Consider the following 8,723-nt stretch of genomic DNA (forward strand, 5'->3'; position numbering starts at 1 on the left):
GCCTCACTGCTGGGTGACGCGCATCTCCCCTCTCCCCCAGGGAGCCGGCTCGCTGTCGTTGCCGTCCTCACAGCCTCGCTGTGAGCCTGCGTGGAAATGCGCACGTGAAGAGCGCACCGTAGTCTTTCCCTCCGTGCCTCCCTCCGGGCGCCGAGCTCTGTCCGCCGCCGGTGTCCTCAGTGTCTGCATGCACAGACCCTTTTCACATCGGTGGGAAGGGTTCCCGGGGACGGAAGTTTCAGCCTCTCCCGCGCAGGCGTGGCCTCCTTACCGCTTTCCCTCCGTTTCTCTCCTCGAAGAAGCCACACGTGTGGCGCTCTCACCATGGGCCCGGCCGGGCCACGTGGTGTTCATCTGCATTAGCTCTTCAAGCTCAACGCTTGCTCATGTGGAGACTGGAACTGCTGCTCTGGGATGGGCCCCCATCCCAGGGCCGAGGGTGGTGCCTGCGACCCCTTTCTCAGCACCACACTGGCCACAGGGAGCCTTTGGTGTTGACGCCATCCCAAGCCTTTCCTGAAGGACTAGGCAAATTGGCCTCTTGACTCTGTGGGTCCCAGCCTGGGCTGCACATTAGCATCACCTGGGGACTAAGACCAACCCCGTGGTTCCGAGGGGCAGCTCTGTGGAAGAGCCAGAGGCACCAGGCTGAGGGCTCTCCAGGACACATGGAAGTGGGCCGTGCTGGTCTGTGCTCGGCACAGCCTGTGCCCCTCCCCCTGGGACAGCCTCATTGGCCGCCAGAAGTCTGCCCCTTTGAAGTTCACACCAACAAGGGCTGCCCTGGTGGGTCCCATGTATGCTCACCCACAGGATTGATGCTCAGTGGGTTTGGCTGCCCGCGTTTAAAAATGGAGTTCTTCCGCCCTTGGGAAGTGGACTGTGAGACATGTGCAATCAGAAACAGAACCTCCGTGCCTTCCCCAAAGCTGCTGCAATGCATCTCGACCACTTCACCACCCAGCCATGTATCCCGGGAATCGTGCTAGTGAACAGACCTGTACAAGTGTCGCAGGCACCGCAGTCTAACTTCTGAAACAACATTGGTCACGTTTGGGTTCCCTGGATGACTGAAGAAGAGGCTGCTTTGTTGTGTGAATGTGCCTCCGTTTCCTCCCTCCTCCAGGCGGGCCACCAGGTGCTCCCCGCCCCTCTTAGCAGACGGTGCAGCTCCAAACATCCTGAGCGAGGCTCCCAGCACAGGTCTGCGAGATTGCTGGGCTGTAACTTAGCGGAAGGCCCGTTGGACTAGATGTGGCCAACTGCTCTCCAAAGTGGGTCGACCTTGGTAGTTCCACTCTGACTGCAGGGTACAAAATGCAGTGTCTCCCTACTGAACTTGAGACACTGTGAGACTTTAGTTTTTGACAGTCTCAGGGATGTACACATTTTAATTTGCCGTGTTTTCTAAAGTAGTTTTTCCCAAAGTGGCTGATACTGCCCCCCGGAGGGTGCTGGAACAATCTGCAAAAGCAGATACCTACACTTTGGATTACAGGCTAGAGTGCAAATGTTCTTCATTGCCAGGGGATGCTGGGTAAACTTTTTCCCCCTGAAAAGGGGCAGGCAGTAAGCCAGATAGGTTTGGGAAGCTAGACTGGAGCAGCGGCTCTCAACCTGTGGGTTGCAACCCCTTTGGCGGTTGCCCGATTCATAGCACTAGCAAAATTACAGTGATGAAGTAGCAATGAAAATAATGTTGGGGGTCACCACCACATGAGGAACTATATGAAGGGTAGCGGCGTGAGGAAGGTTGAGAACCACTGCTCTAGAGGTTAGGCTGAGGAGCCCTGGTACAGTGGGTAAGCACGGCGTTGCTAGCCAAAAGATGGGTGATCTGAACCCACCAGCTGTCAGTCTGCTTTGGAAACTGAACAGAGTCCCTGTGCGCTGTCATGGGCTGGGTGGCCGCGGGCGTGGTTGTTCTGAGTAACGGAGCTTAGGATCATCCTTGTTTACTGTTCATTCCTATTTCCTCTGAGAGGGTCTACTTTTGCCCCTCGGTCTGCACTGCAGAGACCTCCCACTGCAGGCAGTCTGGGCTATTGAATTTATTCATCTTTCCCAAAGATGGTTTGTTTTTTCTTCTTAAGGTTAAATAGTTTTGCTTTTCAATGTTAACATCGCATTTCCCTGGGATTAAGGTTTGTGTAGGGCAGGAGGTCGGGATTCGGTTTTACCTGGTGTTGGAGAGCCGGTGGTCCCCGCAGCACCTCCTGAAGCATCCATCTCTCCTGACCCTGACGTAGCACCGTCCAAGCTCAGGCAGGGTTGGCTCGGGCAGCCTTCCCGCTAAGCCTGAGCCTCGTTTCTTGGTGGCTGGCTGGACTTACCAGCTCCTCAGCATGGTGGCCAGGTGACAGCTGTGGCCCAGGAGGCAATGGGATCGCTTTCAATTTCCCAACGCAAAACCTGCCAGGCGGCAGCTAGGTGACCGTCTGCCCGTCCCCCACATCCTGCCTGGGATGTGGGGGAACTGGAGGTGCCAAAGCCACCCGTGGGCCATTGATGGGGAAGGAGAAAGAGAAGACGCACAGCTCGGGAGCATGGGTGCTTAGTGACATCTGCAGGACGCTTATGTGAGAAAAATGAACCCGATTCGCTCGAAGGACAGCGTCGTGTCTTCGGTGACGTGCTGCTGACACAGCCCTCGCGGCTCCCAGGTGAGCGTGTCACGCAGTCGCTTTTCTTGGTGGGTGAGCCTGTGCCAGCCCTCCAGCCTCCACGCGCTTTCCCGTCCGTCAGATGCGGCTCTGCGCATGGGTGCGCCCAGTGCCTTGGGCGTGCTTGTTCCAGACTCCATGCCGACAGACTCCATGCCGACGTTCAGTTTTAGCTGAATAACGCCTAATTCGTGCATTCAACAATGCTTGTTAACGCCTCGAGGAGCTACAGACTCAGTGGTGCGCAGGCAGCTGGTAGGAGAAGGGGGGTCCTGGAAAGACAGGCACCACACTAGGCTTTTCACAGAGGGGATTGGTTGTAGGGGCGTGGGAAGGGGGCGCTGAGGTGAGTCCAGAAACGAGGGTGGGAAGCCAAAGAAACAAAAGGAGATGGGACTTGGAGTTTGGAGGGGTGCCTGGAGTTGGGGCCCAGGCCTTTGAAGAGGAGACGGGCGCTCAGAGGGCCCCACGGAGTGGGGGAAGGGAGTGTGTGGCCAGTGGGGAAGAGGCAGGTGGGCCCGGTGGCACTTCTGCTCGTATACGTGTGTGCATTTGCTTCCCAGACGTTTCGGGGACAGTTATCTTTGGTGAGAGGTGCTTGGTGAAGGGCTCTGTTGCTAAGTGGTGGTTCGAAGCCACCCGTGGGAGAAGGGTGTGGCAGTCTCTGTAAGATCACAGCCTTGGACAGCCTATGGGGCACTTCAGCTCTGTCTCACAGGGCTGCTAGGAGTCGAAATAGTCTCTATGACCACGAGTTTCGATCTTTGTGTGTCCGCCTCATGCCCGGGCATCAGAAAGAATAGTTTCTGGGCTCTTAAAGGCTTGTCTTAAAACAAGCGGTCTTCTAACTGAGGTGTCAGCTAAGTCCACAGGAAAGGAGCATGTGATCGAAGAACTGTAAGTAATAGAATCCAAACCCAGAGGAGGGAATGGTACCAGCTTGCATTCTGAACACCAGCTTTGCAGAAGGCTGTGGATGACAGCGCAGGTCCCCGACCCATGAACCTCCTGACTGAAGAGGAACGGGAACAGCCTTGCCATCAGACAGAGCGCAGTGCAGGTGGGTCACTGCGCGTGCGGCGGTCAGAATGTGACACCTTGTCCTTGACCTCCCTCTTGATCCAAGGCGTAATTGCTCCAGTTTTCAAGATTTTCGATGGACGCTTCTGTCCCTGTTGGGCTGTTTATTTATTGCTTTGTTTAGATTTTGTATGTCTTTCTGTATGCGAAACCCAGGAAAGGTACCCCTGTAGAGACAGCAACTGGGTTAATAGTTTCACAGGGATGTGGCAGGCGAGTTGATGGGACGCAAGGAGCTAGCAATGAGCACAAATGTGGTGACGGTTGCTCGACGCCCATGGATGTGTTTGAGTGACTGAAACGGGTGCTAGGTGGATGGTATGTCGGTGACACTGTTAAAAATAAATACATTTTTAAAGTGTCCACCTCAGTGCTCATGAACGGATGAAGGGGCAAAACAAAAATGTGCTCACGTACACAGCAATGCCATCCGGCTCACTAGGGGAGAGGCAAGAGGTCAACACAGGCGACCACGTGGCTGAAGCTGAAGTCCTCATGAAGTCCATCACAAAAGGTCATGTAAGTGTGACCTCACTTAGATAAAAGGACAGGAACAGGCTGGAGAAAGAGAGGTTTGTCTGGGTTTGAATCGTACTTTAAAAAAACATTTTCTCCTCCCTAGTACTTTCGGGTCCTCTTTCAATTTGAAATGGGGAAATTTTCCTTTGCTATTCTTATTATTTCTATTTTGAGGCCCCAGAGTGACAGTTTTCTAACACTGCCCCAAATTCTCATCAAGAGGGAGGCCGGTGTGCCCTTCTCCCCACCTTGCATCTGGGGAGGATGGCAATCTGCTACTAGGAGTGACCTGCAGCAGAAATCAGGCTCCGTGCCGCCTTTGGGTCACAAAGGCCTTGATCCTCCACCCGGTTCTCCTGAAGCCTGGCTCCCAGAGCTCAGAGCCACAAGCTGAGAAGTCCGCTGCACCCGCCAGCCCAGCACCAGCCACATGGGACCCCAACAGAAGAGCTCCCCCGACCCACTGCTGTGCTCTTCTCGGATAGAGTTGGGGGGTGGGGGCTACACCACCAGCCTTGTGTGCAGCACCGCAGAGACTCCCCCTCCTCACCGACCCTCGGTTCTTTCCTGAAGGCTGAGCACCCTCCCAGGAGGGAGAGGAGGGAAAGGACATACGATGGCATTGGCTTTGGTCATCCCGTTCTTGGGAAGCAGCCAGTCCACACCAAGACCCTGAGCCTTTGGCTGATTCTCCCTTCAAGTTGGCCCTGCAGCTGAGGGTCATACTGTTTGACAGCAGGCAGGTCTGTGTGCTTCCCCACCCTGAGAAAAGGAATTAGCCCCCTTCTAGGGACTGAAGCTGCAGAGCCACGCACAATCGCCTCTTCCCACGTCTTCCTCTTCCTGCAGGCAGGAAGGACGGCCCCTACCCACACAAGCACAGAAGACCCACAAGTTTTCTGTAGTCAGTAGTGACTACTAACCACCATACCCATTTTTAAATATATAAGGATTGGGGGGCGGGGGAAGCTTCTATTCATGGCAGCTTCGTGTGTATCAGAGTAGAACTCTGCTTCATAGGATTCTGTAGCTTACTCTTCAGACTCAGGTAGCCAGGCCTTTCTTCCACGGCACTTCTGGATGGACTCAAACCACCGACCTTTCCTTGAGCAGCAGTCTGGGCCATTACCATGTGTTCCTACAACAAAGATAGCACTTAACTGATACCCAGAGCAGTTCTTCAGTGTCCAGTCTTTGGAAACACAGTTGTCCCATCTTCTGTTGTCCAGCAGGTTGGGGACAAATAGGAAAATGGGCTGGGATAGACCACATTTGCACCACTCATCAGTTTGCTGCACTGATGGCTTACCACTCCGACATAGTGCCAGGTCGTCCCTGGAAGAGAAGCTTCGGTGGAGCTACCAGGCTGAGACCGGCCCGGAGGGAGGAAGAGGCACTGCAGTGGAAAGGGCCATAGGAAACCTGATGGGTAGCAGTGGTACCCGAAGATGAGTCCCTCCGGGTGAAAGACCCCGAAAACCATGCCTAGAGGAGGCTGCCTTTGCAAAGGAGTCCGTTTGAGTGATGGGATGGGGTGGGCCTTCATTTGGCAATGGGGCACACCTGCACACAAGAAGAAACAGCTGCACAGAACCTTGACTAATGAGAGCATGCAGTGTGTGAAGTATGAATCCCGGGAAATTGGAAGTTTTCTTTCAGGCAGTGAGCTAGAATACCTAAGATGAGTATCCGAGGCCCTGGTGGGCTGAAATGTATGGCGACCAAACGTATGGTGTTCACGTGGCCGACAATTCCTGGGAGACAAATGGAAGACGAATGGCGCCCCATTCCCCATTGTAAACAGCAGCAGCATATAAATCTATCCAGAAATACAAGTAGCTCTGCTGGTGCTGTGAAGTAAGCATTGGACTATTAGCCTCAACGTGGGTGGCTCAAACTCATGAGCTGCTCTGAGGGGGTAAAATGAGGCTCTCTGGTCCCAGAAAGCTTTGCAGTCTCATTTGAAACTGATTGTGGTAGTGATTGTACAACATTGTTTGATATGATAAAACTATGGAATGGTATGATATGTGGGTTGGGTCCTAATAAATGATTTGAAAGGAAAAATGAAAAAGATTTGCAGTCTCAGAAACCCAATATAGGATCACTTTGAACTAGAATTGGCTCCATGGCAGTGGAGCTGGTAGGTCCTGAAGTAGATCCCTGTCTGTAATGGGGTAATCTCCACACACCCACAAGGAAGGGCAGTTAATGTGATAATTACTCAAATGTATGCACAAACGCCTAATGAGGAAATTGAAGGTTTTTACCAAATTCTGCAGTCTGAATTTCTGAATTTGATCAAGCCTGTCATCAAGATGCATTGATAATTACTGGTGATGGGAATTTGAAAGTTGGAAACCGAGAGAGATCAGTAGTTGGAAAATCAGGCATTGGTGATAGAAACAGAGCTGGAGATGGCATGGTAGAATATGGCAAGATGGACGACTTCTTCATCACAAATAACGTTTTCAACAATGTAAGTGACGACCATGGGACCTCACCTGGTGGAATATATAGGAATAAAATGACTGCATCTATAGATATCTATAGAAAGAGAAGACCGAGAAGCTCAATATCGGTCAGAGAGAAGGCCAGAAACTGACAGAGGAACAGATTCACCAGTTGCTCATATGCAAGTTCAAGTTGAAGCTGAAGAAAATTAAACTAAGTCCAACAGAATCAAAATATGACCTTGAAGCTATCCGACCTGACTTTGGAGAGCATTCATAACGGGCGACCAGAGGAGTTGTGGGATGACATCAGGAATCGCACACACGAAGAATGCAAAGCTCACTAAAAAAGCGTGAAAGAAAAGTCCAAAATGACTTTCAGAAGAGATCCTGAAACTTTCTCTTGAACGCGGACTCGCTAAAGTGAAAGGAAGAAATGAAGCACAAGAGCGGATCAGATTTAGAGGCTGACTTGAGAGAGAACGATTGTAATGAAGCGTACAAAGACCGGAAGCTAGAAAACCCAAAGGAAAGGACAGGCTCAGCAGTGTCCAAGCTGAAAGAACTGAAGACTCATGCTGCGATCTTGGAGGGCTGATGCTGTGGGTGAAAAATACTGAACGGCACAGGAAGCACCAGGAGATGATGGAAGGAATACAGTCACTGAAGCAAAAATAATCAGTCCCTGTTGTACAATTTGAAGGACATAACATGCAATCCGGAACACATGGCCTTGAAAGAGAAATCCAAGTTGCACTGGAGGCATTGGGAGAACACACGGCTCCAGAAATTGATGGGATACCGCCAATTGAGACGTTCCAGCAAACGGGTACAGTCCTGGAAGCATTCACGTATCCGTGCCAAGACATTTGGAAGACCTGGCCACGTGCATAGTTGTGCCCGTTTCAAAGAAAGGTGATCTCCTAACACTGCCTTTGAGTCAGTTCTGGCTACACCTACCCTGCAAGACAGAGGAGAACTGCCCTTTTGGGTTCCCAAGGCTGAAAATCTTAAGGGAACAAAAAGCCACACGTTCTCCCTCAGAGCAGTTGGTTGGTTCAAACTGCTGACCTTGTGGTCAGTAGCCCAACTGGTAACCACTGCACCAGCAGACCTCTTTAAGTAAGCCAGTAGAATGTGGAAATGATCAAAGACTGGGTTTTCTACTCCTGTTAAGAGGTATAGTCTTGGAAACTCACAGGAGCCTTGAGGTTTGTTTTGGTTGTTGATTTTTTTCCCCCCTGAATTTAATTAAGAAAGCGAGCCCCCCCAGAAGAATTTATTTCCTAGGACAGCACTGAAGCTGCAGCTCGGGGAGATGGACATGTCTGATCAGAGCACATGGGAGCAAATGAAGGGGGAGGAAGAGAGAGTGGAGCACATCCTGGCCCACCAAGTCTTGAGGATGATATTCCCGCTCAGAGCAGCCAATCCACAGAGAAGACTATATGGCCAGCCCCAGTATGAGACACGATATCCCTCACTGACCCATAGCCCTACAGGGGACGACAACACTGGAGACACAGTGTGGGAATTGCGCCTGATCTGATCCCACCACACCAAGGCAAAACACTAAGGGCGTGTAACACTCTTTCACATCAATTTGATTTCTTGTTTTTGAACTTCTGATACCTGTTCCTGTTGACACCTCATTATCACACAGGCTGGTGTGCTTCTTCCATGTGGGCTTTGTTGTTTCCCTGCTAGATGGCCGCTTGTTTAACTTCAATCCTTTAAGACCCCAGGTGCTATATCTTTTAATAGCCAGGCACCATCAGGTTTCTTCACCACATTTGCTCATGCCCCTGTTTAGTCCTCAGCGATTGCCTTGGGGAGGTGAGTATCATACGGTGCCACAATATTAGAATAAATCATTCTTATACTGAGGTAAGACTTAGGTAGAGTGGAGGGAGGGGGGCATGGAAAGGGGGAACCGATGACAAGGATCTACATATAACCTCCTCCCTGGGGGACAGACAACAGAAAAGTGGGTGAAGGGAGACGTCGG

This window comes from Echinops telfairi, unplaced genomic scaffold (assembly GCF_000313985.2).
Source record: "Echinops telfairi isolate 266 unplaced genomic scaffold, ASM31398v2 ScPeMD7_7469;HRSCAF=8507_0, whole genome shotgun sequence".
Classification (NCBI taxonomy): Eukaryota; Metazoa; Chordata; class Mammalia; order Afrosoricida; family Tenrecidae; genus Echinops; species Echinops telfairi.